We start from the raw sequence: 8,855 nt of genomic DNA, 5'->3' as shown, positions 1-8,855 counted from the left end.
GGCGGTGAACCCCGCGAGAGGATAAGGGCGCCAGCGGCCCCCCGCTCCCTCGGGCCTCTCTCCCACTCGCCCCCGCTCTCCCTCGGCCTCTGCGCCTTCTCCCCCGCCAGATCCCCCTTCCTCTCCCCTCCGTTCCCCTTTGCCCGAGCGCGCTCGCCGCCGTTCACCGTAGTTCCCGCGGCCACCGTGCCCAGATCGCCCCGACGACGTGCCCGAACGACTCCCCGCCTTCGACTACGCCGACTGCGCCATCGGGAACGAGCCGAGCGCCACTGCATCGACCTCCCCGAGCTCGTCTTCCCCGCACGTCCGCCGTCAATCGTCGCCGACTCCGGCTACCCCGCGCCCTCCCCGAGCTCGCTGCCACTCCCTACGGCTCCACTGTGAGCTCCTCTACCTCCTCCCCCTCTCCGCTAGCTCGCCCGCGCTCCGTAGCTGCTCCCCCACGCGCGCCCGAACGCCGCGCCGTGGAGCTCGCCGCCGGCGGGTCTCCGGTGACCAATTGGTCACGGGGTTAAGCCCGTTGCACTCCCCGCCGTACGTAGATGCCCCCCAGCCCATACGCTTGCCCGTTCGCGCGCTCTAGCGTAGCTTCCGTCGGGCACCCGTAGCACCTCGCCGCCGGCGAGCTCGTAGCGGTCGACTCCGGCCGTTCCAGCCCCTCCGACCACCGCCGTTGGACGCGCGACGTCGAGCCGCGTCGAACGCGCCCAGCCACGCCTCCGGAGACCCCCTGTACGCGAAACCCGTACCCCTCCCGAGCCGCGCCGCCGTGCGTCTGGTCGCCGGCGTTGCTCCGGCGCCGGCCGCCGACGTGGCACACCTGGGGCCACCCCCTGGGTCACTGCCAGTGGCCCCCACGTTCCCAGTTGACTGGGTTGACCCAGTCAACTGCTGACTGGGCAGGCCCAGTCACTGACATGCGGGCCCCGCCGCAAAAATTAAAAGGAAAAGAAAAAGAAAATGTTTTATAAATAAAAATAATTAGTTTAATTAATCTCTCACTGACAGGTGGGCCCAGTAGTTAATTAGCTAAAAAACTAATTAGTTAATCCTCTGTTAACCCACTGTCTATGACAGGTGGGTCCCCCTTGTCAGTTTGACCAGTCAACCCGGACTGTTAACCGCTGACGTCACTCCTACGTCATGCTGACGTCATATCCCTTTTTCTGTTAATTAAATAATTCCAGAAATTCAAATAAACTTTGAAAATTCATATCTTTTAAACCGTAACTCGGATGAAAATGTTTTCTATATGAAAGTTGCTCAGAACGACGAGACGAATCCGAATACGCAGTCCGTTCTTCCACCACACCTCCCTAACCTATCTAACTAGCAACTTTCCCCCTCCGGTCCGTCTGTCCGAAAACGCAAAACATCGGGAATACTTTCCCGGATGTTCCCCCCCTTCACCGGTACCACCTACTGTCGCGTTAGGACACCCCTAGCACCGCTCACTGTCATGTCACGCATCGTCATGCTTGTGTTTGCATTGTATTTACTGTTTCTTCCCCCTCTTCTCTCCGGTAGACTACGAGACCGACACTGCTGCTGCCCAGTTCGACTACGGAGTCGACGACCCCTCCTACTTGCCAGAGCAACCAGGCAAGCCCCCCCCCCCTTGATCACCAGATATCGCCTACTCTCCTCTATACTGCTTGCATTAGAGTAGTGTAGCATGTTACTGCTTTTCGATATCCTATTCTGATGCATAGCCTATCCTTGCTACTACTGTTGATACCTTTACCTGCAATCCTACATGCTTAGTATAGGATGCTAGATTTCCATCAGTGACCCTACATTCTTGTCCGTTTGCTGTGCTACACTATCGGGCCGTGATCACCTGGGCGGTGATCGCGGGTATATATTTATATACTATATACATGACACATGTGATGACTAAAGTCGGGTCGGCTCGTAGGAGTACCCGCAAGTGGATCTTTGTGGCGGAGCGACAGGGCAGGTTGAGACCGCCTAGGTAAGAGGTGGGCCTGGCCCTGGTCGGCGTTCGCGGATACTTAACACGCTTAACGAGATCTTGGTATTTTATCTGAGTCTGGCCATTTGGTCTATACGCACTAACCATCTACGTGGGAGTAGTTATGGGTATCCCGACGTCGTGGTATCAGCCGAAGCTCTTTTGACGTCAGCGACTGAGTGGCGCGCGCCGTGTTGGACCGCTTTGACGTAACCGCCGTGATCGTGTGGGTTGCTAGGTCTGCTCGCGGCCGCGTTCGCAACGTGCAGGTGTGCATAGGGCGATGGGCCCAGACCCCTGCGCGCATAGGTTTAGACCGGCGTGCTGACCTCTCTGTTGAGCCTAGGTGGGGCTGCGACGTGTTGATCTTACGAGGCCGGGCATGACCCAGAAAAGTGTGTCCGGCCAATTGGGATCAAGCGTGTTGGGTTATGTGGTGCACCCCTGCAGGGAAGTTTATCTATTCGAATAGCCGTGTCCCTCGGTAAAAGGACGACCCGGAGTTGTACCTTGAGCTTATGACAACTAGAACTGGATACTGAATAAAATACACCCTTCCAAGTGCCAGATACAACCCGGTGATCGCTCTCTAACAGGGTGACGAGGAGGGGATCGCCGGGTAGGATTATGCTATGCGATGCTACTTGGAGGACTTCAATCTACTCTCTTCTACATGCTGCAAGATGGAGATGTCCAGAGGCTTAGTCTTCGACAGGACTAGCTATCCCCCTTTTATTCTGGCATTCTGCAGTTCAGACCACTGAAAGCCCCTTTACACATATAACCATGCATATGTAGTGTAGCTCCTTGCTTGCGAGTACTTTGGATGAGTACTCACGGTTGCTTCTCTCCCTCTTTTTCCCCCTTTCCTTTCTATCTGGTTGTCGCAACCAGATGTTGGAGTCTAGGAGCCAGACGCCACCGTCGACGACGACACCTACGACACTGGAGGTGCCTACTACTACGTGCAGGCCGCTGACGACGACCAGGAGTAGTTAGGAGGTCCCAGGCAGGAGGCCTTGCCTTTTCGATCGTTGCTACTTTTGTGCTAGCCTTCTTAAGGCAAACTTGTTTAACTTATGTCTGTACTCAGATATTGTTGCTTCCGCTGAATCGTCTATGATCGAGCACTTGTATTCGAGCCCTCGAGGCCCCTGGCTTGTATTATAATGCTTGTATGACTTATTTATGTTTTAGAGTTGTGTTGTGATATCTTCCCGTGAGTCCCTGATCGTGGTCGTACACATTTGCTTGCATGATTAGTGTACGGTCAAATCGGGGGCGTCACAAGTTGGTATCAGAGCCAGGTTTCGATCCTGGGACCTGTGGGTTATGGGCCCACATCGCCATTGGGTGGTACTAGGATCTTTTACTCCTCGACCTTTACTCTGGGACTCTGAACTCTCTTCTACTCGGGTTAAACGACTTTACTAACTCTAACACTAGGATCCCGTGACCGCGTTCACCCCAAAGATGGATAAGCCATAGTTGTTTCTTAGAATAGTATTTTGAATAATGCACACACTGTCATTTGACTCCTTTGAAACGTCTTTGCTTTCTGATGGAACCCACGAGGCAGGTCGTTCGCCACACGATGGCCATTGGTGCCTCGGGATCACCTGCGGTGCTAGCTGAGATGATGACCTATCTGGGTTATTGCTGGCACCCTGAGTTCACCGTCTACGAGGAGTTCCAGGACTTTAACCAGGAGCAGTACCGTGCCATCGTCCACCTCTACTTGCGGGAGTACGACTCCACTACTGTGCTGCACACCGCACATGGTGTTGGTGTGACCATCGATATGGCTGTCCACGATGCTGCCTATGCTGCTCTGACACGTCTTCGTGGAGAGTATCAGGAGTTGGACATCTCCCCTTTCAGGCACATTGCTATCGCCTCTGATGTTGGTGCGGAGGGATACTATACTGCTGCCTACTCCACTATCACCCGAGAGCCCTTCTACCATCAGCACCTGGTTCTGCATGCTGATGGGCTGGATCGAGCTATCCGAGCTCTTCGCCATGATATGTACACCACCCGTCAGCACCTTTACCGTGCTCTGACGCTGCTGCACCCCTTTGTCCGGTCTGGACAGGTACCGCGTACTGCGATCTACCCAGCTAGGACCGTGATGCCCCACGGTGTCGGTTGGCCAGAGGTGGGAGGCTACTCTCCCGCACTTGGTTCTCTTCTGCCACCTGAGCGTCGGGCTCTACACCTGAGTATCCGCGGCCCCCAGTCTGCTGACGTGGAGAGCTATCCGTTGCCTCACTACCAGCTGTCGGGCTACGATTACCTCCACAGTACCTCTTGGGACTGATGTAGGCTTGATGGTAGTATTAGTTTCAGTCGTCGCGAGCCTGTGTGCCGCCTATGATGTTTTAGTCCATGTACTGAACTCTATGTACTGAACTCTATGCATGACCCCTTTTGTAAGTTATGCCGACTACTATGCAGTAGCTATCGTGCTCCTTTCAATTATGCATGTTTCATCATGAATGATTCTTGTCATTGCAAATTTTCTCAATGCTGAACTACCCCTGTTATATATTAGCAGGATGGTTAGACCAGGTGGTCGTGGTCGCGGTGGCGATGCCCCACCACCACCTGAGTACGCGGCTGGTATGATCCAACAGTTCGAACTGAACCGCCAATTCATGGAAAATATGATGGCTCAGTTTCCTCGCCCCAATATGAACCAGCAGCCAGCCCAAGTGACTCTTCAAGATTTCATACGCCTCAACCCAACCATCTACCGCAGCTCAACTCAGCCTCTGGATGCTGATGACTGGCTCCGTGACATCACCTATGAGATGGAGTCTGCTGATGTAGCCCCTGCCAGCTATGTCAATTTTGCTTCCTTCTTCTTGAAGGGACCCGCAGCTCAATGGTGGGACAGCCACAGGCGTACTCTGCCAGCTGGAACAATCATCACATGGCCAGACTTCCAAGCAGCTTTCCGTGCCCGCTTCATTCCTCAAGGAGTCATGGACCGGAAGAAGCGTGAGTTCCGCAACCTCACCCAAGGCAACAAAACTGTCGAAGCTTATCAGCGGGAGTTTCTGGACTTGTCCCGCTATGCTGAAGAAGACATTGCAACTGATGCACGTAGACAGGAGAAGTTCCGTGATGGCCTTCAAGCTGACATCAAGCTCGCACTTCTAGTGCATGACTTTGCTGATTTCGCCACCTTGGTGAACAAGGCCATCAATGTCGAGACTGGTCTGCAGGAATACCAGAGCTCTCAGAGGCGCAACCGTGACACGGGCTCATCTTCGGGCTCGCCCTCCCAGAAGCGTAAGATATGGATCCCAAACAGCATGTATCGTCCAAATGCACCTGCTCCCAGGAAATCTTATGCTGCACCGCGTCTGCCTCCTCCACCATCTAAGCAGTCAAAGCTACCAGCTCCCCCACCTGGGGCTCCTGTTCCCACTCCCGATAATGGTCTGTGCTTCAAGTGTGGTCAACCGGGTCACTTTGCCAGGAACTGCTATCAGAACCAGAATCAACTGGCCCTTCCAGCAGCTGGCCGTGGTAACAACCAGCCCCGCAGCAACAATGCTAAGCCTTATGGTCGTGCTCATGCCAACCACGTTGATCTCAACGAAGCTCAAGACCAGCCTGCTACTGTGATGGGTACACTCCTCGTAAATTCAGTACCAGCATCCGTTTTATTTGATACAGGAGCATCCCATTCATTCATATCAGCAGAATTTGCATTCCTGCATGGCATTCATTACGAAGAGATAAACACTCCGCTAGTGGTACACACCCCTGCGGGCCAATGTCAAACCTCTATGGTTAGTCGCGATGTTACTGTTGAAATTGAAGGACTGGAATTTCTTGTCTCTCCCATCGTACTGAAGTCCTGTAGCATTGATCTCATTCTGGGAATGAATTGGTTAAAAGCGCATACTGCTTCAATCGTTTGCACCACTAAGACCGTCCATCTGCTACACCCTTCAGATGAGATAGTTACTTACCAAGCCCATCTGGTGCAAAATGCCGAGGCAAGGCTCTATGCATTGAATGCATTGAACGCTGCACCACTCGAGGGCATTGAAAACATTCCCGTCGTGCGTGAATTCCTCGACGTCTTCCCTGAAGAACTTCCGGGGATTCCCCCTGCGAGAGCTGTCGAATTCATCATCGACTTGAAACCAGGCACCACTCCTATAGCCAAGCGACCCTACAAAATGCCGCCGCATGAACTCCTTGAGCTTAAGGAGGAAATCGACAAGTCTCTTCGCAAAGGATTCATTCGCCCAAGTTGCTCTCCTTGGGGAGCACCTTCTCTCTTTGTCAAGAAGAAGGATGGGACAAACCGGTTAGTTCAAGACTACCGTCCTATAAACCAAGCTACCATTCAGAATAAATACCCTCTTCCTCGGATCAATGATCTGTATGATCAACTGGCGGGTTCGTCAGTGTTCTCTAAGCTCGACTTGAGGTTGGGCTACCACCAGATCCGTGTTCGCGAAGAGGATATCCCAAAGACCGCCTTCGTGACTCGCTATGGTTCATATGAGTACACCGTCATGTCTTTCGGTTTAACCAATGCTCCAGCCACCTTCTCTCGTCTGATGAACTACATATTCATGGATTACCTCGACAAGTTCGTCGTGGTTTATCTGGATGATATCCTGATATTTTCCAAGAACGAAGAAGAACATGCTGAACATCTTCGACTTGTGCTGGAAAAACTATGAGAACATCAACTATATGCCAAGTTCTCTAAATGTGAATTCTGGCTACCGGAAGTAACCTATCTGGGGCATGTCATCTCTAAGGATGGTATTGCTGTCAACCCCGAGCGAGTTCAGGCTATTCTTGATTGGACTCCTCCCAAGAACGTTAAGCAAGTCAGAAGTTTTCTCGGTCTCGCCAGCTATTGCCGTCGATTCGTCGAGAACTTCTCTAAGATCGCCAGGCCTCTGACTAACCTGTTGCATAAGGGTGTCAAGTTCCAATGGACAGACAAATGTCAGGAAAGTTTCCAGGCACTCAAAGACAAGTTGACTTCTGCCCCAGTTCTAGCTCCACCTGATACTAAGAAGGACTTCGTCATTTACTGCGACGCTTCCCGTCAAGGGTTAGGCTGTGTCCTAATGCAAGACCGCAAAGTGATTGCTTATGCCTCTCGACAATTGCGCCCTCACGAAGAGAACTACCCAGTTCACGACCTCGAACTTGCTGCTGTCATTCATGCGCTGAAGCAGTGGCGACATTACCTTCTCGGTAATCGTTGCGAGATCTTCACCGACCACCAAAGTCTGAAGTATCTGTTTACTCAACCAGATCTGAACCTCCGTCAGCAGAGATGGATGGAGCTTGTTGCAGACTTTGACTTGGGTATTTCCTATACGCCAGGCAAGGCTAATGTAATGGCTAATGCCTTGAGCCGCAAGTCTTACTGCAACCACCTCCAGGTTCATAAAGTTCAGCCCTCGCTTGTTGAAGAATTCAGGAAGCTGAACCTCCATATTGTTCCTCCGGGTGCACTCGCTCCCCCTCCTAAACAATTTGGCAAGGTGAACCTCCACGTTGTTACCCAGGGTTCCCTCAATACCCTAGTTGCTAAACCAGATCTCGAGGACAGCATCAAAAGGCTACAGAAGTATGACTCTGAAGCCTACAAGATTAAGCGCTACCTCGCAGGAGGAAAGCCCTCATTCTTCACCATTTCTGAAGATGGCACCATATACTTCAAGGGCCGCCTAGTGGTGCCATGTACAGAGAAAAACCTGGATATGACACAGGAAGTTATGAAAGAAGCTCATGATACGCCTCTAAGTATCCATCCGGGTAGTACAAAGATGTACCAAGACATCCGTCAAAGATTCTGGTGGACTAATATGAAGCAAGACATTGCTCGTTATGTTGCTGAGTGTGACGTTTGCCGTCGTATCAAAGCAGAACATCAAAGGCCTGCTGGAACTCTGCAACCTATCTCTATTCCTGAATGGAAATGGGACCATGTTGAGATGGACTTCGTCACTGGATTTCCCAAATCGCAGAAAGGTAGTGATGCTATTCTTGTCGTCATTGACCGGCTTTCCAAAGTTGCACATTTCCTGGCAGTCAAAGAAACGATCACTGCTAGCCAGTTGGCAACGCTCTATATGTCCAGGATTGTTTCACTCCACGGTATTCCATTGGTTATCAGTTCAGACCGTGGCAGCTTATTCACTTCAAGATTCTGGGCAAGTTTCCAAGAAGCTATGGGCACTCATCTGTCATTTAGTACTGCGTTTCATCCTCAATCGCAAGGACAAGTTGAACGCGTCAATCAAGTTCTCGAAGACATGCTTCGAGCTTGCGTTATTTCCTTCGGCAAGAAATGGGAGGAATCTCTCCCGTATGCTGAGTTATCTTATAATAATAGCTATCAAGCTAGTCTGAAGATGGCCCCCTTCGAAGTGTTATATGGACGAAAGTGCCGAACCCCCCTGAACTGGTCAGAAACTGGGGAACGTCCACTCTTCGGTCCGGATATTATCCAAGATGCCGAAGAACAAGTCCGCATTATTCGCGAGAATCTCAAGACTGCTCAGTCACGTCAGAAGAGTCAGTATGACCGTCATCATAAAGACATGGTCTATCAACCTGGCGAAAAGGCTTATCTTCGAGTCACACCTATGAAGGGTGCTCACCGCTTCGGGATCAAGGGCAAACTAGCTCCTCGCTATATTGGCCCATTCACTATTCTCGAAAGGCGTGGAAAAGTGGCATACCAACTGGAACTACCGCCGAACCTTTCTCAGGTTCACGATGTGTTCCATGTGTCACAGCTCCGCCGTTGCTTCAAGGATCCAATCCGAGCTGTGGATCACGAAGTGCTCGAATTGCAGCAAGACCTCTCCTATAAGGAGCA

This window comes from Triticum aestivum, chromosome 4D (genome assembly GCF_018294505.1).
Source record: "Triticum aestivum cultivar Chinese Spring chromosome 4D, IWGSC CS RefSeq v2.1, whole genome shotgun sequence".
NCBI lineage: Eukaryota > Viridiplantae > Streptophyta > Magnoliopsida > Poales > Poaceae > Triticum > Triticum aestivum.
Note: the sequence above shows the minus strand (reverse complement) of the source record.